Below are 23,616 nucleotides of genomic sequence, written 5' to 3'. Positions count from 1 at the left end.
ACCCTAGACCCAAACAACCCTAAGGTACATTACCTTCTATTTCAGCACACCCTCCAATGCACGGACAGGGTACCTCCAATTGTACGCTCACTACTCTGAACTTCTCTTCACTGCTACTTTGAAACCAAGGAAGCACATGGAGACAGGTTCTCTGCTTGACTACACAATGCTTTATTTATTCATTCAACAAGGCATCCATTACAGTGAGAGCTTTCAAGTATTGGACACTGTACAGGACTGCACACACATTCAGTAATAATGTTTGTGTTACATAAACCACAATACAACAAACCATTAACATAAGCAACCCTGGCATTTCACTTCCATATCCTTCTACACATCCCCATCACATGTCCAAAACCATGCATCTATTGTGAGAGGCAGGAATGGGACTTGACTATACCTCCCCTAGCAACTGGCCAGCATGCTCCCTCTACAGCACCTCCATGTACAAAATGTTAAGTCAAAGACTGTCCGGGACAGTCCCAACCATGGTACAGTGCAGCGAAACAGCCAAAAGGCTGACAAATTTGTTATAACGTCAGCCTTCCGGCCGTTTGACTGCACTGTACCATGGTTTCAAAAATCACTGCAGTGATTTAGCACGCTACAACATGGATGACAACGGGAGTCATCCGATCACAACCAAAACTATACATTACAACTTAACAAATACAGCATACACATCATTATGAATGCAATTCACAAACACTTCGGGATGCCCCAATAGATGATACAACCCTCAACTGTGTCCTCTTGCAACTTTGATGGCTAGAACATTCCAAGTGGCAAACAGACCACTCCTTTCAGAAAACAATTACATTTTGTGCAAGTACTTACAGGAACATCACCACATAACTGACCAATCAAATGAACCCACCCTCTCCAATTCAAATAACAGAAATGACACTGATGCCATTTCATGATATAATTGCTCAGGTATCTACCAGAACACAGTGACATCAGCCCCACTGCTCTACTACATTCTAGCCATCAAACAGACAACACTTCACATCTTGACCCAAATAATACATTATCAAAGCCCAATTTCTCCAAACGACGCACACTGAAGTCTTCTCCGATGATGCTGATACTTTCCGACCACAGAGATGGAAATAGATTCCTATGAGACTGGGAAAAGAATTCACAAATTCAATATCCTTAGATAACATGCTAAACATCTCAGTTTCTAAAACAAAAGTACATGTGATGCCCAGTGACATGCACCCAGTGACAGACATTTCCCATCTCCAACATCAAACAGAACAACAAATAGCACATACTTAACTTGCAAACTTGACATCTAATCCACTTCCATTTTGGGAAATAAGTACTTCATGTCCCCCACGGGCATACTTCTACTTCACTTGTTCTTTGCCCAACTGGACCCCCATCTTCACACAAAACCTACAGTGATAAAAACATTTCATGACACTCACAGTACACACTGACTGACACCATGAAGACCATCTCAAACCATCTGTGATTACACACCCGGCACCTATTTCTGCATCACTCTTTTCCATTCCCCCACAAGCAACTGCAACAACAACTGCATATACCGTGACACCTTCTTTTACAGGTTACCGATACTAGTACCCCAACATGTACATCCACATACATGCATCACAAAGCGAACGAGACTTTAAGAGAACAGCACACAATACAAAACACAGAAAAATATAACCAGATACTCACTCTTTTTCCACCAGATGGGGCCTCACATCTATCCTTCTTTCACAAAATGCACCTCCCAAAGCCTCTTAAGGTTCTGCAAACACAAAATAATAATCCAACAACGACTCAAAGTCAAACCCATAGATGATGCAACAAAACCCACCCTATTTCAACAAACCATCTAGAGGAACACAGGAATCACCGGTCATGAGATTCCCTCACCCCTCCCTTGTACTGCAACTCTCAGTCCCATTACATATTTTCCACACTTGCCTCCCCACCGATACCCCTTCCCTGAGGAATATCAACACGTCTCCATACCTACATCACACAATATATTCAAGGAAAACTACTCAACATTTTAGGGCACACATGACAACACTCTCACTAACCACCCACCTAAGTCCAACCTTCTTCTAGAGAAGAAGCAACAACTTAACCCAAATACTGTCTTCTCCATCTGTTGTCTCACACACAAAACTGGTGAGGAACCCATTCATCATAAGTCCGCCTTATCTAACACAGAAAAGACCACACTCACATCAACAGGACTGCACTAAAAGCTCTAACTTAACACTTACCTCATGGATGCAAACAGCTCCTCTGTGCCCACTGGGACCATAATTACAAGAACCCATGTAAACCAAACTGGGCACACTTGCTACAGCCATTCCCTCAGTTCTGGACTCAGGTATCCCTGTGGCACACAAACAATAAACACCAGATTAGTGCTAATGGTCACAACACCACAATCCCTTTGCTAAACTAACCTATTTGACACCCCAAAAGAGCCCCAGCACATTCCTACCTACAATGAAGCAGCAACCAACTACTTCTATACATTTAAAATCAACATGCAAAATACTCACATTTACACACTACTCATGGCCCTTTCCCAATACTGATAGGGGCCCATCGGTAACTAGGATGCTCACATCCTCCTCAGAAAACCAACACCCAATAGAGGACAGACAAACAGGATAGTGGTGATCGGTGATGCAAACCCAGTGCCATGTATGAGAGAAGAAGGGAGAATGGAGCATCTCTAGGTACAGACAGGTCACTCTTCCATCAGTCAACTTCCTCCAGGGAAAACTCCCACTCCCATTCAATGAGCTGCCTCATGAACCCATTACAAACAGGCAGGCTTTAGAGGACTCCCATCCCTACAGCCTCAACAGCACACATACTTTTTGACCATCAAACCCTCCAGCAGATACTTAACTTTGACAGCCACTCCCAATCGCCTTTTCCTTTGTACATGGGCCTTCGCTCCCATACATCGACATCTATACAGCAATGCACTGACAGTCAAACAGATGTAGTCACAACCCTCCACAGAATGACACGACACGATACCAGATCTGCATGCATCTGCAAATACAAACAAAGCTCAACTGCAAACCTACTCACAAAATGCCCAGCTACACAGTTCAAAAGGGGACCTCAACTACATACTGCTTCCTGAAGAAAAGGAATATCTACTACAAATTACACCCCACACACACACACACAGACAAGCACCCACCCACCCTAGACCCTCTCATCCACATATTGCTGGCCCTCCCCACATCCCACCACGACAGGGGACCGTCTCTAACTAGGATGCTCACATCCTCCTCAGAAAACCACAAACATGTAGAAGATGGAGAAAAGATGAAGTGGTGACCTATCATGCAAACCCAGTGCAGTGTAAGAACAAAGAACTGAGAACGGAGCATCTCTAGTTACAGACGGGTCACTCTCGCAGCAATCAACCTTCCTCCAAGGAAAGTGCACACTCCCTCCTACAGTAAACTCCCTAATGCACCCATTAAGAATGGGCAGAGTGTAGAGGACTCCCATCCCTAAACAAGGATCCTCAACGGCTCAAATACTTCTGACCATCAAACCATTCAGGAGATACTTAACTTTGACGGCCACTCCTGCTCTCAAGAAAGTCTTTTCCTTTCTCCAAGGGCCTTCGCTGCCATACAGCAATAGCCATACAGCGATGTCATGACTGTCAAGGAGACGTAGTCACGACCCTCCATGGAATCAGATCCTGTACCAAGTAGTCTTGACACATCTGCAAATAAAAACAAAGTTTGACAGCAAACCTCAGTTATAAACTCGACTCACAAAGCTCCTAACTGCACAATATGAAAAATGACCTCCCCTCCATATTGCTTCCTGAAGAAAAGGAATATCTACTACAAATTACACCCCACACACACACAGACAAGCACCCACCCACCCTAGACCCTCTCATCCACATATTGCTGGCCCTCCCCACATCCCACCACGACAGGGGACCGTCTCTAACTAGGATGCTCACATCCTCCTCAGAAAACCACAAACACGTAGAAGATGGAGAAAAGATGAAGTGGTGACCTATCATGCAAACCCAGTGCAGTGTAAGAACAAAGAACTGAGAACGGAGCATCTCTAGTTACAGACGGGTCACTCTCGCAGCAATCAACCTTCCTCCAAGGAAAGTGCACACTCCCTCCTACAGTAAACTCCCTAATGCACCCATTAAGAATGGGCAGAGTGTAGAGGACTCCCATCCCTAAACAAGGATCCTCAACGGCTCAAATACTTCTGACCATCAAACCATTCAGGAGATACTTAACTTTGACGGCCACTCCTGCTCTCAAGAAAGTCTTTTCCTTTCTCCAAGGGCCTTCGCTGCCATACAGCAATAGCCATACAGCGATGTCATGACTGTCAAGGAGACGTAGTCACGACCCTCCATGGAATCAGATCCTGTACCAAGTAGTCTTGACACATCTGCAAATAAAAACAAAGTTTGACAGCAAACCTCAGTTATAAACTCGACTCACAAAGCTCCTAACTGCACAATATGAAAAATGACCTCCCCTCCATATTGCTTCCTGAAGAAAAGGAATATCTACTACAAATTACACCCCACACACACACAGACAAGCACCCACCCACCCTAGACCCTCTCATCCACATATTGCTGGCCCTCCCCACATCCCACCACGACAGGGGACCGTCTCTAACTAGGATGCTCACATCCTCCTCAGAAAACCACAAACACGTAGAAGATGGAGAAAAGATGAAGTGGTGACCTATCATGCAAACCCAGTGCAGTGTAAGAACAAAGAACTGAGAACGGAGCATCTCTAGTTACAGACGGGTCACTCTCGCAGCAATCAACCTTCCTCCAAGGAAAGTGCACACTCCCTCCTACAGTAAACTCCCTAATGCACCCATTAAGAATGGGCAGAGTGTAGAGGACTCCCATCCCTAAACAAGGATCCTCAACGGCTCAAATACTTCTGGCCATCAAACCATTCAGGAGATACTTAACTTTGACGGCCACTCCTGCTCTCAAGAAGCTCTTTTCCTTTCTCCAAGGGCCTTCGCTGCCATACATCAATAGCCATACAGCGATGTCATGACTGTCAAGGAGACATGGTACAGGATCTGATTCCATGGAGGGTCGTGACTAAGTAGTCTTGACACATCTGCAAATAAAAACCAAGTTTGACAGCAAACCTCAGTTTTAAACTCGACTCACAAAGCTCCTAACAGCACAATATGAAAGATTACCTCACCTACATACTGCTTCCTTGAGAAGGAACACCTACTACTAATTGCACCCCGCCCCTCAGAGCACCCTGCCCTAAACACTCATCTGCACAGAAAATAGCTACACCTCTACACACTCATGCCCCTCCCCCTTTCCCTACACTACAGGGGCCTGTCGCTAACTAGGATGCTCACATCCTCCTCAGAAAACCACACCCATGTAGAGAACACAATGATGAATTGGTGACCTGTCATGCAAACCCACTGCTGTGTAAGAGAGAGGAATTGAGAATGGAGCATCTCTAGTTACAGACTGATTGATTGCTGGCAGCTTGACCTATCTCCATACAACAAGCACCCACCCACCACTCACAGGCCCATTAAGAATGGACAAACTTTAGAGAACTCCCATAAGTAATGAAAGAGCCTCCACATCACAAACGCTTCTGACCATCAAACCCTTTTGCATATACTGATGATTGGAAATTGGACAGGAGCTCCCCCTCTCAACGTCCCCTTTGCCTCGGTAGACAGGCCTTCACTCCCATATGTTGAAATCACTCACAAACATACAGCACCAGCATGACAGTCAAAAATAAAAATATTCACAACCTTTCATGTCACAAGGCAACTTGGTACCAGATCTGGATACAGCTGCAAATATGAAGAAGGCTTATGACAAAATACAGAAGGTTAAGACACAAAACTCTTACTAAATATTACAGTTTCCTCATACCGGTCCCCACCTAACCCAAACAGAATACTGCAATTCTTCTACAACAGTCCAACACCACAGATGTGACACTGGTACTGCATACGGGAGTTTAACAGATGCTCTATCAGAAACAACCCCCAATGTCTTCCCTCCCAATGAAAATAAAAATCATAAATCAAACACACTATGAACAACCTGAAATGAAATAAAAACACATTACACAGCAATAAGACAAGGAAAACAGTACATTAACCACAAATACATGTCATTGTTACCCTGTATTAATACTCACCATGACTAAAAACACCCATAGAAGCACCTAGGCACATCTCTTTGGACCACCACAAAGCTGAATGACTTCAGGTGACAATACACCAGCTTATATACTGCCTAAGCTCCACCCCCTCCATTTCCCAGCATGCCTTAGAAGCCAAAGGCAGCTATAAATACAGATTCAGGTGCCACAGAAACTCTTTAGTTCATTTCTAGCTTGACAGCAGGAAGCACTGTTCCTCTTGATGTAGTGATCAACCTTTCTTCTTACAATGCAAATCTATAGAAGATTCAAACTCTATCACCAGGTAACACTATAATTACCATATTTCATATTCCTAAAAAGAAAATGCTACCTGCAGAGAGTATGGGACTCCACGGTGGGTGCACTTGGGGGTTGCTGAAAGAGGTATCTCAATTCCCCCAAATCGGGCCCCACGCCTAAGAGAGCCCCATGCCCTAAAGAAGAGCACCTAAGTTATGTACCTTTTAAATTTTTTTACTCATCCTACAGTGGGCCAGATCTTCAGCAGCATTTCAGTAGCAGCTCCTTCACTCGCTATCGGTCTTCGGCAGCATTTCGGTGATGGGTCCTTCAGTGCCACGGAAGACCAGGAGCAAGTGAACGGCCCGCCGCCAAATTGCCGCCAAACACCCAGACCACTGCCGGGTATTCAAATTGAGCCCCACACTTCCTAAAGCTAGCCCTACTTGCCACCCACAGCATTGCACCACCAGCAGGGCGAGCTGAGGCTGCACAGCAGTAGGGACAGCAGGGGACGGCCAGAGGCTAGTTTCCCAGGCCAGGAGCTCAGGGGCTGGGCAGGAGGGATCCACGGGCCAGATGTGGCCCACGGGCCGTAGTTTGTCCATCTCTGTCTTAAGGCAATGCCACCACCCTCAGCAGCATCACAGACATAAGGGTCGCATAGCATATTGCCACCCTTACGCCTCCACTGCTTCTGCAGCTTGTGGTGCCTGGCACTCATCATGCAGATCAAGGCCGACTTCATGCTGTCAAACAGGGGGCTGGAACTTGCCATAGCCCACAGCCCTCTGGCCGCTCATAGCTCACCAGAGGCAACATTTCATATTGAGGCGGTGAGGCAATTTTAATGATGATTCCAGGGGCTAGTTGAGCACCTGAAAACTCCAGGTTTCTTCCACATAATAACTTAAATAAATAAACTGAAAATGTGGCTTTAATTGGACTTTGTATCTGTTTCAATTAAAGAATAAGGATTTAGCTGGCAGGAGTATTGTATCTATGTAAGTTTACACCAATCAGGAGATAATACAGCAAGACAGTCCCACTTCCAAGCATCAGGGTGTCAGTTCTGGAGCTTTAACAAAGATATCAGAAACACAAGTGTCATATTTTGTACACTAGTTTTAATACAGATATATACAAATTGAAAAAATAAGCGGATTTTAAGCAGAGTTTGTTTAACACACACTCTGCATTTACTGCCATTATCTAGTCAAAATTAAATAAATACTCTTTAATAATGTTTTTTCACTGTGTTAATGTGTTGTTTTCTCTTTTATTAAGAAAGGAAATTAATGTCTCTAAATACTTTTGCATTTATGTTTACCTATCAAAATCACGTACATGACTCACTAACATTTGATTCCATCATGGCTATTATCATACATGGAACTACATTTATTTTCACACAAGTGTTAAGGTCTTTTGCAGATATCACTAAAAATACAATTTGAAAATAAGCAACCTTCAGTTGCAGTGTCTAAATTCTGCTCCAACGCACAACTTTATGTTCTAGCAGGATACTATTATTTGATTGCCGGACTTTTATCATATTGTGCTCTATCGTTGTTGTTTTAAATCATGAATGACAATTATGCCAGCCATGGCCAGGTGAGGCATTTTAGAACTCACTTCTACCTTAACTTTAATTCTTAGAGTAGTAAAATTATGAAATGCACGGACCACAGAAACAAATAAACTAAGAGTACTGTAATCCTTGAAATGCACCGTACACATATAGTCTCTACTATTTTATTCTTTCAACAGAAGTAATAACAGTCCAACCATGTATGTGAAAGACAGAGGCTGTGTGTGTTCTGGGAATGAGAGAGACAGCACACTCTCACTTTAAGCAGAGACCTCACTAATCAGAAGGTTTGTTGAGTCCATCAGCAGCACTCAGCATCTGCTACTCATAACCCAGAGGCAACATCACAGATGCCTGTCACACCCCCACACCCCCGCAAACATTAGCCCCTGCCCTCTGCACAGCAGACAAGAGGTTCCCATATCAGGGGCACTGATACAGAGGGCACCAGGGAGCCATGCCCCATTGCTTCTAATATCACTTTTTACAAGCCATAAGGGCAAGAAACATCCCTGTTTCTCAACAGCACAGGATTCAGGACACACCTCGTGTTCCCATGAGGCATACTATTGATGACACACCTCTTGTTTATGTAGGGTTAGTATTCAGGACACAATTCTTGTCCCCGGAGGGGACACTATTCAGTACACACGCCTTGTTCCCAGGAGTGATATTGATGACAGACATCTTGTTTCTGCAAGGACATTATTTGTGTCACACCTCTCATTTCCAGTGGGGACGGAATGTGTGACACGTCTCTTCTTTCTGGAGGGGACACTATTCAGGACACACTCCTTATTCCCAGGATGACTACTATTGATGACACCTCTCTTGTTTCTGGGGGTGGCAGTATTCAGGATACACTTCTTGTTTCTAGGGGGACTGCAATTCACAACTCACCCTTGTTTTCTGGGGGGGACAGTATTCAGGTTACACCTCTTGTTTCTGAGGAGACTGCAGTTCACAACACACCCTTGGTTTCTGGGGGCACTGCAATTCACGACACACCCTTTGTTTCTGGAGGGGACATTATTCAGGATACACCTCTTGCTTCTGAGGGGACTGCAATTCACGACACATTCTGTTTCTGGGGGACTACAATTCACGACTCTCCCTTTGTTTCTGGGGGGGACTGCATTTCACGACACACCCCTTGTTTCTGATGGGGACTACAACTCAGGACACACCCTTTGTTTCTGGGGGGACTCCAATTTCCGACTCACCCTTTGTTTCTGGGAAGACAGTATTCAGGATACACCTCTTGTTTCTGGGGAGACTACAATTCACAACACACCCTTTGTTTCTGGAGGGGACATTATTCAGGATACACCTCTTGTTTCTGGGGAGACAGTATTTAGGAAACACCTCTTGTTTCTGGGGGAGACAGTATTCAGGATACACCCCTTGTTTCTGGTGGGACTCCAATTCATGATACATTTTGTTTCTGGGGGACTACAATTCAGGTCATATCCTTTGTTTCTGGGGGGACTCCAATTCACGACACATATTGTTTCTGGGGGACTACAATTCAGGTCATATCCTTTGTTTCTGTAGGGGACATTATTCAGGATACACCTCTTGTTTCTGGGGGGACTGCAATTCACGTTACACCCTTTGTTTCTGGAGGGACTGCATTTCACGACACACCCTTTGTTTCTGGGGGGACTGCATTTCACGACACACCCTTTGTTTCTGGAGGGGACATTATTCAGGATACACCTCTTGTTGCTGGGGGAAACAGTATTCAGGATAAACCCTTTGTTTCTGGTGGGACTCCAATTCACGACTCACCCTTGCTTTCTGGGGGGGGACAGCATTCAGGTTACACCTCTTGTTTCTGAGGAGGTTGCAATTCACGACACACCCTTTGTTTCTGGGGAGATAGTATTTAGGATACACTTCTTGTTTCTAGGGGTAGTGCAATTCACGATACACCCTTTGTTTCTGGAGGGGACATTATTCAGGACCACCCCCCGTTTCTGCGGGGACTACAATTCAGGTCACATCCTTTGTTTCTGGAGGGGACATTATTCAGGACACACCCTTTGTTTCTGGGGGGGGACTCCAATTTGCAACTCACCCTTTGTTTCTGGGGAGACTGCATTTCACGACACACCCTTTGTTTCTGGGGGAGACAGTATTCACGATACACCTCTTGTTTCTGGGGGGACTTCAATTCACGACTCACCCTTTGTTTCTGGGTGGGGGGACATTATTCAGGATACACCCTTAGTTTCTGGTGGGACTACAATTCACGACTCACCCTTTGTTTCTGCAGGGGACAGTATTCAGGGGTCACCTCTTCTTTCTATTCATGACACAGCCCTTACATCCAGAGGGCAGGGGAGTCATAATACATCTCCTGTTCCTACAAAGGACACTATTCAGCACACACCCCTTGTTCCCAGGAGAAGTACTATCTATGACACACCTCTTGTTTCTGCAGGGGGACCACAATTCATGATGCAGCCCTTCTTTCTTCAGGGAGCACTATTCAAGGGACACCGCTTGTTTCCAGAGGGGCCAGTATTTGTGACTCACCCCTTGTTTCTGGAGGGCAGAGTACTCATAACACATCTCACGTGCCCAGCAGGGACAGTACACAGGCCACACCGCTTCATCTCACGAGGAGTACTATTGATCACACGTCCCTGCTTTCTGGAGGGAATGTTATTCAAGACACACCTCTTGTTTCCAGAGGGGACAGTATTCAGAACTCACCCCTTGTTCCCAGGAGGAGTAATACTGATAAAACACATGTTTCGGAGAGGGGGGGTAACATGGAGGAGACACTATTTGTGTTACACCTGTCGTTTCTGAAGGAGACATTATTCAGGGGACACCTCTTGTTGCCAAAGTATGCATGCTACACTCCATGTCTCCGGAGGACACTGTACTCATAACACATCTCTTGTTGCCAGAAAAGACGGTATTCAGGACACACCTCTTGTTCTCAGGAGGACTACTATTAGAAGGGGTGACTCATTGTCTGGAGGAGACACTATTTGAGACACACCTCTCCAGAGGGAACAATATTCAGAACATACCTTTTGGTCCCGATGGGGACAGTATTTGTGACACACCTTGTGTTTCTACAATAAGTACTATTGATAACACACCCTTTATTTCTGGAGGCAACAGAATTTGAGACACACCTCTCCTTTCCATAGGGGACACTATTCAGGATTCACTTCTTTCGAATTAGGCTTCACAGAATTTACTGCTATTCAAAAGATACATATGATAATATAGTATTATATGCAGCAAATCTTTGGTTAACATATTCACACCCTTTCTTTAAAAGCAGCAAAGAATCCTGTGGCACCTTATAGACTAACAGACACCCGTTCTCTGTCCTTGCACTATCTGCCTTTGTAGGACATGGGCAGGCATGCTAGGTGTGCATTGCCACAGGTTAGGTCTTGGGAGCCCTGGAGTAGTAGGAGGGGACGAAAGGGTTAAGGTTAGGGTTAGGGCATTTGGCTCCGCTTGAGCTCCCGCAGGCATGACTGCGGCGGGTGTGCTGGTCCCGCGGCTGGGACCACCGCACCCGCCGCAGACACTTCTGCCCCAGCCGTGGGACTGGGGAAGGGCGGCGCACCGCCCCACCCTGCTTGGGGCGGCGTAATTTCTAGAGCCGCCCCTGGCCAGGGAGTAGTAGGAGGGGACGAAAATCATGGAGGGCTGTCGGTGCAAGTGGAGCGGTGACTGTCACTGTTAACTTGATCTCAGCGTGGGGGGCCGATGAAGGTAGGATGGAAGATGGAGGCAGGGATGAGGGCAAGAGCTCTGTGTAATGACAGCTCATGCTTGGCTTTTTTAGCTGTTCTTACAGAGGAATTGTTGTTCTGGAGCCGTAGCCGGAGGAGAAACTGCATGTGAGCAGCTTGGACATCGTTCTAAGCAGACATGAACAGTCCTCACTTTCTGCCTTCTGCATAACTACACTGCACGACTTTTAGCGTCACATCTGAAGCCTAAGGTAAATGCAGGGTAGAAGCTGAGTACAGACGGCTGCTTCCCTTTAGGTGGGTTTGGTTTCTCATAAAAGTTTTCCTCCCTGTTCTGGATGTGGGAGGAGAATTTCACTATTGTGGGAGTAGCGGTGGGATTATGATGAGGAGAAGAGACAATAGTCTCCTTTAGTGTGACTCTATTGCAGGAGTTCCCAATGCGGTGCCTGTGGGTGCCATGATGCCTGCCGAGACAGCTATGTGCACCTGCCTACTAATTGCCAAACAAGCAGCGGCCAAAATACCACCTGGAACCAACGTCATCAAGAAGCGTTGCCGCCGAAATGTTGCTGATTTTCGGCGGCTGCGCCTCTCAATGACCCTGGTTCTCGGCAGTGATGACGCTGGTTCTCAGCGGCTGCTTGTTTGGTGACCAAGCTCTTCGGTGGCTAGTTGTCTGGTGCCCACCACACTAAAAGGTTGGGGACCCCTGCTCTATTGGGTGCAGGTGCAATAGACTGACCAAGCACTGCCATTCTTACATTCAAATGTTATGCAGACCAAGGGTCCATGTACCCCAGTATCCTGTGTTCTGACTGGCTAACGCCAGGTGCTTCAGAGGGAATGAACAGAACAGGGAATCAAGAAGTGATCCATCCTGTGTCGCCCATTCCCAGCTTCTGGCAAACAGAGGTTAAGGGCACCATCCCTGCCCATCCTCAGCAATAGCCATTGATGCACGTGTCCTCCATGAATTTACCTAGTTATTTTTTGAACCCTGTTATAGTCTTGGCTTTCACAGCATTCTCTGGCAAGGAGCTCCACATGTCGAGTGTGCGTTGTGTGCTTTTTAATTGTATCTATAAAGGTGTAATGGGAGATGAGAGAAGAAGAACCTACACAACACAGCAGATTCCGATGATAACTTTTGTTTTTCCCTCTTGTGTTGTGCTTAGTACCACAGAGAGAGAAGTCAAGGTCCCCGTTGTGAGATGGAAAGCACACAAGAGCCGTGAGACAGCGAGCGTTGTTGATGCCAGGCTATGGCGATGCCATCGAGCTGGGAGTGGAGCAGCCATCACCACCAGTGAGATAAGTGTCTAGTTTGCTGAAGACTCTGGTAACGGCACACCTGCCTCCAGGGTTGGACTGGTCGTTAAATGTGGCTCGGTTTGTAGGAAAAGATTCCTGACTAGCTGTGGTTACGAGGGAGACAAGGTTCCCGTTTTCAGGGGCTGGTCATTTCTCCGTCCACAAGCAGTGTGTCCTACGCAGCAGAGGGTTGGACCCAGGGGGATGACTCCAGCTAGTGAGTTTCTTGACTTCCTCCCACGTTTTTCTGTCTCTCTCCTCTAATGTGTTGGCCAACACACACTCTGTCTGTCACTCTCTCTCTGTCCTTGCTTTTTCCTTGTGCTGTCTCCTTTTTTAGGACATGGACAGGTGTGGTAGGTGTGCATCCCCACAGGCTTGGTCTCGGGAGCTATGAACAAGTAGGAAGGGACCGAAATCATGCAGGGTAGTGGGCACTAGAGTGCAACGGTGACTGTGGGTGTTGATTGAGTCTCTGCTCTAGTGGAGCTGAAGCAGATGTGATGGGAGAGGGAGGCAGGGATGAGGGCAAGATTTCGTGCACCAATTGAATTTTGTGTCGTGATGGCTTTTGCTTGGGTTACTTGCTGCATTTGCAGAGGAATCATCCAGGAGCAGCAGCCAGAGGAGAAATTGGCAGACATGGACCTGAGCAGCCTGGACATCCTTCTAAGCAGAGATTAACAGGCCTCAACTTTCTACCTTCCACATAACGGGGTGTGAATAAGCAGTTAGTGCTTGGAATCCCTCCTCTGTTGTCACTCCAGTTTTGTTCTTCGTAGGGTATGTGGCTCTGTGGGATTCAGGTGAGGGAAAGGCACAAGTCTCCTGTTCAGAGTGGCTGTTTTGGGTGTAGTTGCAACAGGCTTCTTTCTAGTTGTGGTCCTGAAGGTGTAACGGAAAAAGGGTTATGGGTGGAGGTCTGGGGTGTGGAAAATGGGAGAAGAACCTACGTAATGTTGCAGACTGAGATGCTAACCTGTTTGTTTCCCCCCTTTGTGCTGGGTTAGTACCAATAGAAAAGAAGTGGAGGGTCAGCGTCCGCTCCTCTCCTGCGATGGAAAGCGAGTGAGAGCGATGAGATAGCAAGCATTACTGATGCCAGGTAAGAGCCATCCAGCTGGGAGTGGAGCAGCCACCACTCTCAATGAGATAAGTGTCTGTTTTGGTGATTGCTCTGCTCACTGCCCACTTTGCTCCAGGAACTGCTCTGTGCATTAGCCTGCATGGCCACATGGTGACCCTCTTCCTCTGAGAGAAATGCTCTGTGCATTACCCTGCGTAGCCACACGGTGTCACTGTAGCTCCATGCAGGAAAAGCTCTGTGCATTACCCTGCGTGGCCACACGGTGTCACTGTTCCTCTGAGGCCTGATCTACACTAGGACTTTAATTCGAATTTAGAAGCGTTAATTTGAATTAACTGTGCACCCGTCCACACCAGGAAGCCATTTAATTCGACATAGAGGGTTCGTTAATTCGAATTCTGTACTCCTCCCCACCGAGGGGAGTAGCGCTAAATTCGACATGGCTATGTCGAATTAGGCTAGGTGTGGATGCAAATCGAACGTAGTAGCTCCGGGAGCTATCCCACAGTGCACCACTCTGTTGATGCTCTGGACAGCAGTCCGAGCTTGGATGTTCTGACAGCCACACAGGAAAAGCCCCGGGAAAATTTGAATTCCTTTTCCTGTCTGGACAGTTTGAATCTCATTTCGTGGTTGGACATCGGGGCGAGCTCAGCAGCACCGGCAGCGATGCAGAGCTCTCCAGCAGAGGAGTTCATGTAATCTGTGAATAGAAAGAGGGACCCAGCATAGACTGACCGGGAAGTCTTGGATCTGATTGCTGTGTGGGGCGATGAGTCTGTGCTTTCGGAGCTGCGCTCCCACAAACGGAATGCAAAAACCTATGAGAAGGTCTCCATAGCCATGGCACTCAGAGGATACAGCCGGGATGCAATGCAGTGCCGCGTGAAAGTCAAGGACCTGAGACAAGGCTACCAAAAAATCAAAGCGGCAAATGGACGCTCCAGAGCCCAGCCCCAGACATGCCGCTTCTACGAGGCACTGCATGCCATTCTCGGTAGATCTGCCACAACCGCCCCACCAGTGTCCGTGGACTCTGACGATGGGATAGTGTCGACGGCCAGTTCCTTGGCGATGTTCGCGGACGGGGAAGATGAGGAAGGGTTTGAGGAGGACGAGGCAGGCGACAGTGCTTACAATGCTGATTTCCCCGACAGCCAGGATCTCATCATCACCCTCACTGAGATCCACTACCAACCCTCCCCAGCCGTTACCACGGACCCTGAATCAGGAGAAGGATCAGTCGGTAAGTGATTTAAACATGTTAACATTTATTTTTTTTAACAAAACAGGAATATAAGCTAGGCGAAAAGAAGGTCTATATATAGGGGGACGGAACAGGCATCTTCTTCGGAGATCTCCAGGAAGCTGTCCTGGAGGTAATCGAAAAGCCTCTGCAGGAGGTTCCTGGGGAGAGCTGGCTTATTGGGTGCTCCGTGGTAGCACACTTTTCCGCGCCAGGCTCTCACCTGGTACTCCGGGACCATTGCCTTCACAAGCATGGCAGCAAAGGCCCCTGGTTTGTGCTGGCTTTCATGCAGCATGCGCTCTCTGTCTGCCTCACTGACCCTCCTCAGGGTGATCTCGCGCGCAGACTCCTGCATTTAAGTAGAGTGATTTGTGTACTGTTAGTACTGGTAGTGCTTCACTGTTCCTTTGCACAACAAGAAGCATCACTTTACAGCCACGTGGTGGGGGCTGCAGAGTGGCAGCATACAGGGATCTTTCCCAGGGAAGAGCCGCGAGGGGGTGGAACAGGGGCAGATTTTATGCTTTCAGGATTGCCTGCAGCAAGAGGACAGAGCTATACATTCACTTTTAAGCAGCCAAAAGTCTTTGGCTTACCATGCCTGGCTGCTCCACGGATTCTGCTGTCCTGCCCCGCTTCTCTGATCTGCAGTGCGATACCCCAGGCAATGAAAGCGAATTCAGAAAAATCAAACTTTCCCTGAGTGAGTTCGCATGAGATAGGTGCTGTGCATGGTCTTGTTAACAGACACTGATTAGACTATGTTCATTGTTCGCAAAAATGTATCTTTGCAAGGAATTCACTCCCTTTTTCCCATCTCACAGCTGCGACTGTCTCCAGACCTGCCCCAGCATCCCCCTCACAGAGGCTGGCGCAGATTAGGCGGCGCAAGAAAAGGACACGGGACGAGATGTTTGCTGAACTTATGGGCTGCTCCCGAGCCGAGGCGGACCAGCAGAGCCAGTGGAGGGAGAACCTCACTCAGCAGCAGCGCTCACACAGCAAACGGGAGGACAGATGGTGTCAGGAGGACCAGCAGACAATTCAAATGCTGCTTGTGTGTGTTGTGTGTGTTGGCCAATATAGTAGGGAACAGAGAGAGAGAGAGAGAGAGAGAGACAGACAGACAGACCGACCGACCTGGGAGGAAGGCACGCAACTCTCCACCTGCAGTCATCCTCCTGGATCTAACCTTCTGCTGCAGAGGACACAGCGCTACTGGCCAGAGAACTGAGCAGCCCCTGAAAATAGGTATCCTGTCTCCCTCATAAGCACAGCTACTCAAAAAACAGAGCAATCACCAAGACAGACACTTATCTCATTGAGAGTCACGTCTGTTCTCCCAGTTGCATGGCTTGTTCGTGGCAGCAATAATTCTCGTGGTCCCATTGCTCTCACTTGATTTCCATCGCATGAGGGCAGTAGACTGATGTGAGCTCTCTTTTCCCTTGGTACTAAATCCAGCAGAAGGGGAAAAAACAAACAAGTTACCATCTCTGTTGGCAATGTTGGGGAGGCTCTTCTTTCTACCTCTCCCACACAGTGGTGATCTGCCCTGAACCCTCCTCCCATCGCACCTTTAGCATTACAATCAAAAAGCATCCCTTGAAACAACACCTGAAATACTCAACTCTGCACAGCAGAATCTGGCCAGACGCATCAAATCTTATGAAAGGAGGAGAGCGGACTCTGACCATCCACTTCTTCTCCATTGGTACTGAACCTAGCACAAGGGGGAAAACAAATCCGTTACCATCTCAGTCTGCAACATGCATAGGTTCTTCTTGCATCTACCACACCTCACGGCTCCACCGTTCCTCCCATTACAGCTTTAGCACCGCAACTAAAAAGCAGCCTGTTGCACCTACATCCAAAATACTCACTCTGCACAGGAGACTTGTGCCTTTCCCTAGTCTGAATCCCACAGAGCACCGTGTTCAACGAGGAAGTTCACAGTCTCTGGAATTCCTCATCTCTACTCGCTTCGGTTTTGTTCAAACACTGACCCCTTACTCACAGCCAGTTATGCAGGAGGCAGAAAGCTGAGGACTGTTCATGTCTGCTTAGGATGTCCAGACTGCTCAGGTTCCCTTCTGCAACTTTCTCCTCTGGCTGGGGCTCCTGGACAGCTCCTCTGGAAGCGCAGCTGCAAAAGCCAAGCATGAACCATCACTACACAAAGTTCTATTGGTGGTTGAAATCTTGCCCTCATCCCTGCCTCCCTCTCCCATCCCATCCACATCGGTGCCACTCGATGAATAGAGACCAAGTTAACACCGACAGTCACCGCTCCACTCTCGCATCCACTGCCCCGCGTGAGTTTTGTCCCCTCCTACTTCTTCCTAGCTCCCGAGGCACAGCCTGTGGGGATGCAAAGTAGCATGCCTACCCGTGTCCTATGAAGGGAGACAACACAAGGAGAGGAGAGGAGAGAGAGACAGAGACAGAGAGTTGGCCAACACACTAGAGTACAGAGAAAGAGAGAGAAAAATCATGGGAGGAAGGCAAGAAACTCATCAGCTGGAGTCATCCCCCTGGATCCAATGTTCTGCTGCAGAGGACACACACTCCTAGCCACAGAAATAACCAGCCCCTGAAAAGCTTGTCTCCCTAGTCAGGGCTCTTTTCCAACAAACCGAGCCCCAGCTAACGTTAATTCCCGGCCTAGAGGCACGTAGGCAGTTACCAGAGTCCTTCCCAAACCAGACACTTATCTCACTGACGGTGACGGCTGCTCCACTCCCAGCTCAACATCATCTGCATAGCCTGGCATCAACAATGCTCACTGTCTCATGGTTCTTGTGCACTTTCCATCTCACAACGGGGGTGGGCTCTTACCCTTCACTTCTTTCTCGTTGCTACAAAGCACAACCAGGAAGGAAAATCAAACGTTATCATCGGAATCTGCAGTGTTGTGTAGGTTCTTCTTCTCTCATCTCCCATTACACCTTTACAGGTACAATTAAAAGCACACAACACACACACAACCTGTGGAACTCCTCGCCAGAGAATTATGTGAAGGTCAAGCTTAATGGAGTTCAAAAAATAACTAGAAAAGTTCATGGAGATCCATCAGCTATTTGTCAAGATGGGCAGGGGTGGTGCCTTTATCCTCTGTTTGCCAGGAGCTGGGAATGAGTGACAGCAGATGGATCACTTGGTTATTGCCTGTTCTGTTTGTTCCCTCTGGAGCATCTGGCATTAGCCACTGTCTGAAGAAAGTAGCCCGTTGCACCTGCATCCAAGAGAGAGTCACTGTGCAGAGGAGACTATTGTCCCTTCCCCTGGTCATAATGCCACAGAGCCCCATGCCCAACAAGGAGGCTCACAACCTCTGAAGAAATCTAGAGTTGTACGGATGAGGAATAGAGTGCCGTAATTGTTCACTCACAGCCAGTCATGGAGAAGAGAGAACGTAAGAATGGCCATAGTGGGTCAGACCAAAGGTCCATCCAGCCCAGTATCCTGTCTACTGACAGTGACCAATGCCAGCTGCCCCAGAGGGAGTGAACCTAACAGGTATATGATCAAGTGATCTCTCTCCTGCCATCCATTCCACCCTCTGACAAACAGAGGCTAGGGACACCATTCCTTACCCATCCTGGCTAATGGACTTAGCATTTAAAAGAGAACTGGATCAATTCATGCAGGTTGTTAGTCCTAGCCTTCACAACCTCCTCAGGCAAGGAGTTCCACAGGTTGACTGGGCGCTGCGTGAAGAAGAACTTCCTTGTATTTATTTTCAACCAGTTGCCCATTAATTTCATTTGGTGGCCCCTAGTTCTTATATTATGGGAACAAAGTAAATAAATTTTTCCTAATTCACTTTCTCCACACCACTAGTGATTTTATATACTTTTATCATATCCCCCCTTAATCTCCTCTTTTCCAAGATGAAAAGTCCTAGCCTCTTTCAGCTCTCCTCATATGGGAAACGTTCCAAACTCCTAATCATTTGAGTTGTCCATCTCTGAACTTTTTCTAGTACCAGTATATCTTTTTTTTAGATGAGGAGACCACATCTGTACAAAGTATTCGAGATGTGGGTGGGCCATGGATTTATATAAGGGCAATAAGATATTCTCTGCCTTATTCTCTATCACTTTTTTAATGATTCCAAACATCCTGTCTGCTTTTTTAACTGCCGCTGCACACTGCGTGGACATCTTCAGAAAACTATCCATGATGACTCCAATATGTCTTTCCTGATAAGCTGTAATTAAATTAGCCCCCATCATATTGTGGGTATAGTTGGGGATATTTTTTCCAATATGCATTACTTTACATTTATCCCCATTACATTTCATTTGCCATTTTGCTGACCAAACACTTACTTAAACCCAAAGAAGACAGTGAAGAACTTCAAAAACATCTCACAAACTATCTTGAGCAGTTTAGTATCATCTGCAATCTTTGCCACCTCACCTTTCTCCAGATTATTTATGAATAAATTGAATAGGAGTGGTCCTAGGATTGACCCTTGGGGAACACAACTAGTTACTCCTCTCCATTCTGAAAATTTACCATTTATTCCTATCTTTTGTTCCCTGTCTTTCATCCAGTTCTTAATCCATGAAAGGATCTTCCCTCTTTTCCCAATGGCTATTTTATTTACCTAAGATCCTTCACCAAAGGCTCTTATCAAAGGCTTTCTGGAAATCTAAGTACACTATGTCCCAAAATAGTCACTTTGTTCAGGAGACTCTTGTCCCTTTCCCAGCCTTAATCCCAGAGCCTCGTACCAAACGAGGAAGCACACTGCCTGTGAAGAAAACTACAGTGAATACAAGTGAGGAATTGAAAGCACTCACCTCTTACTCACAGCCCAGTTATGCAGAAGGAAGAAATCTGAGGACTATTCAAGTCTCCTTAGAAGGATGGCCAAGCTGCTTAGGTCCAGTTCTGCATATTCTCGTCCGGCGAGGGCTCCTGAATGATTCCTCTGCAAACTAATAAAGGCAAGTAAGTACCGTCACTACACAGAGCTCTATTGGTGCATTTAATCTTACCCTCATCCCCGCCTCCCTCTCTCATCCCATCTACATCACCCCACAAGGGCAGAGACTCAGTCAACACCCACAGTCACTGCTGCACTCTAGTGCCCACTGCCCTGTACTATTTCGGTCCCCTACTTGTTCACAGCTAACAAGACCTAGCCTGTGGGGATGCACACCTACCACACCTGCCCATGTCATGTGAAGGGATACAGTACAAGGTGAGGCAAGGACAGATAGCGAGAGAGAGAGAGAGACAGAGACAGTGTGTGTGTTGGCCAACACATTAGAGGAGAGAGAGAGAAAACGGTGGGATAGAATCAAGAAACTCACCAACTAGAGTCCTCCCCCTGGATCTAATATGCTGAGGAGGACACACCAGTCCTGGCTAAAGACATGAGCAGCCCCTGAAAATGGGGACCTTGTCTCCCTCAAAACCACAGCTAGTCAGGAACCTTTTCTTACCAACCCTGCCCCAGCCGATGGTGCGTCTCTACCTGGAGTCAGATGGAGCGTGAGCAGAACCCTCAACAAAACAGAAACTTATCTCAGTGTCGGTGGCGTCGGCTTGGCTCCCAAATGGACGGCTCTTGCCTGGCATGAACAATGCTCACAGGCTCGCTGCTCTCACTCACTTTCCATCGCATGAGGGCAATAGAATCTGACGTGTGACTTCATTTCCCTCGGCACTAAACGCAGCAGAGGGGAGAAGAACAAAGTAAATTAGCATCTCTGTCTGCAATGTTGAGTAGTCTTCATTTCACAGCTCACGTATCCCATGGCTCCGCCCTCAACTACTTCACACCTGCAACTAGAAGGGACCCATTGTAACTGCACCCAAAATAGTCACTTTGCTCAGTAGACTCTTGTCCCTTCCCCAGCCTTAATCCCAAAGAGCCTCATACCCAACTGTGACCAAGTGGGAATGTTTGCAATGTTTTCTCTGAATACTGTGTGGGTGCCTCAGTTTTCCCTATGCCTTTCTTAAATATCTAGGTGTGGGGGATCAGGGTGTATGATTTTTGCATATCCTTAGAGGGCCCCTGTGATACTGTCTGCATAGAGAATGGCCGGCACTCTCTCCTGGCAACTAACGGCCTGGGCCCCTCCTCTGTTCTCTGACACCTTCAGTTGGCCCCTTTGCAAAGAGATCCGGTGACCTCCTGGCCCGGGAAAGAGACAAAGGCCAGAGAGGAGGGGCTGGAGAGTCTCCGATTTGAGCTGGCTGGGAAAATGGAGGGGAGCCCAGACGGGGCTCTGGCCTCCCTGGGGCCCCCCAAGATGGACCTACCTGAAAGGGTCCCGTGATCTGTACTTGCAAGACCTGTCTTGGACTGTGTTCCTGTCATCTAAATAAGCCTTCTGTTTTACTGGCTGGCTGACAGTCATCATGAATCGCAGGAAGCCGGGGGTACAGGGCCTTGTCTCCCCCAAACTCCGTGACACCAACGAGGAAGCACACGGCCTGTGAAGAAAAGTACAGCGAGTACAGATAAGGAATTGAAAGCACTGACCTCTTACTCACAGCCAGTAAAGCGGGAGGCAGAAAGCTGAGGACTGTTCATGTTTGCTTAGAAGGATGTTCAGGCTGAGCAGGTCCACCTCTGCCAGCTTCTTCTCCGTCGAGGGCTTCTGGACAATTCCTCTGGAAGAGCAGCTGGAAAAGCCATGCATTAGCCATCACTACACACATCTCTATTGGTGCATGAAATCTTGCCCTCATCCCCGCCTCCCTCTTCCATCCCATCTACATCAGCCCCACTCGATGAACAGAGACCGAGTTAACACCGACAGTCACCACTCCGCTCCCGTGCCCATTACTCTGCATTATTTTCATCCCCTTCTACTTCTTCATGGCTCCTATTACATAGGCCGTGGGGATGCTATCCGAGCATGCCTGCCCGTGTGCTACGAAGGAAGACAGCACAAGGAAAGACAAGGACAGACAGACAGACAGAGAATGTTGGCCAACACAGTAGAAAAGAAAGAGAGAAACATGAGAGGATGGCAAGCAACTTTCCAACTGCAGTCATCCTCCCGGATCTAACTTCCGCTGCAGAGGACACACTGCTACTGGCCAGAGAACTGACCAGCCCCTGAAAATGGGGACCTTGTCTCCCTCATAACGACAGCTATTCAGGAACCTTTTCTTACAAACCCAGCCCCAGCTAACAGGGTGTCCCTACCTGGAGGAGCAGAACCCTCAGCAAAAGAGATACTTATCTCAGTGATAGTAGCGGCTGTTCTGCTCCCAGATGGACGGCTGCTGCCTGGCACCAACAACGCTCACCATCTCGTCACTCTCACTCATTTTCCATCACGAGGGCTGTAGACTCTCACACGTGAAGTCTTTTTCCTTCACACTAAAACCAAGGGATAAAACAAGTAAGTTACCAGCTCAGTCAGCAACGTCTTGTAGGCTCTTCTTTTCACCTCTCCTGCACAGCGGGGCTCCACCCTCAACCCTCTTCCCATTACACCTTTAGGACTACAAGTAGAAAGCACACCTTGCAACTACACCCGACAGAGTCGCTCTGCACAGCAGACTCTGCCCACTCCCCAGCCTTAATCCCACAGAGCCCCGTACCCAACAAGGAACCAAATGGTCTGTGAAGAAAACTACAGTAAGTACAGATGAGGAATTGAAAGCACTGACCGCTTACTCATATCCACTTAAGCGGGAGGCAGAAAGCTGAGATCTATTCATGTCTCCTTAGAAGGCTGTCCAGGCTTCTCAGGTCCACTTCTGCCATATTCTCGACTGGTGAGGGCTCCTGGATGATTCCTCTGCAAACTAATAAAGCCAAGCAAGAACTATCACTACACAGAGCTCTATTGCAGTGTTTAATCTTACCCTCATCCCTGCCTCCCTCTGCAGTCCCATCTACATCTGCTCCACTCGATGAACAGAGACTGAGTCAATGCCAACAGATACCGCTCTACTCCACTATCCACTACCCTGCAGGATTTTTGTCCCCTCCTGTCATAGGTCTCACCCCCACTTAGAGCTGTTGGGTTCCAATATGGAGACCTGCATGGATTTATCTAAACTTAAATCCTAGTTTAGATCTGGTAAAAGCTGCCACCACCCAATAAGGTACGTGTATTGGGACACAGTCCTTCCCCAAAATCCTTGGGGATCCCAAGAGCCCCAAATCCATGGAGTTCTTACAACCAGGA

This window comes from Mauremys mutica, chromosome 8, assembly GCF_020497125.1.
Source record: "Mauremys mutica isolate MM-2020 ecotype Southern chromosome 8, ASM2049712v1, whole genome shotgun sequence".
NCBI lineage: Eukaryota > Metazoa > Chordata > Testudines > Geoemydidae > Mauremys > Mauremys mutica.
The sequence above is the reverse complement of the archived record's forward strand: the minus strand, read 5'-3'. Positions refer to the sequence as shown.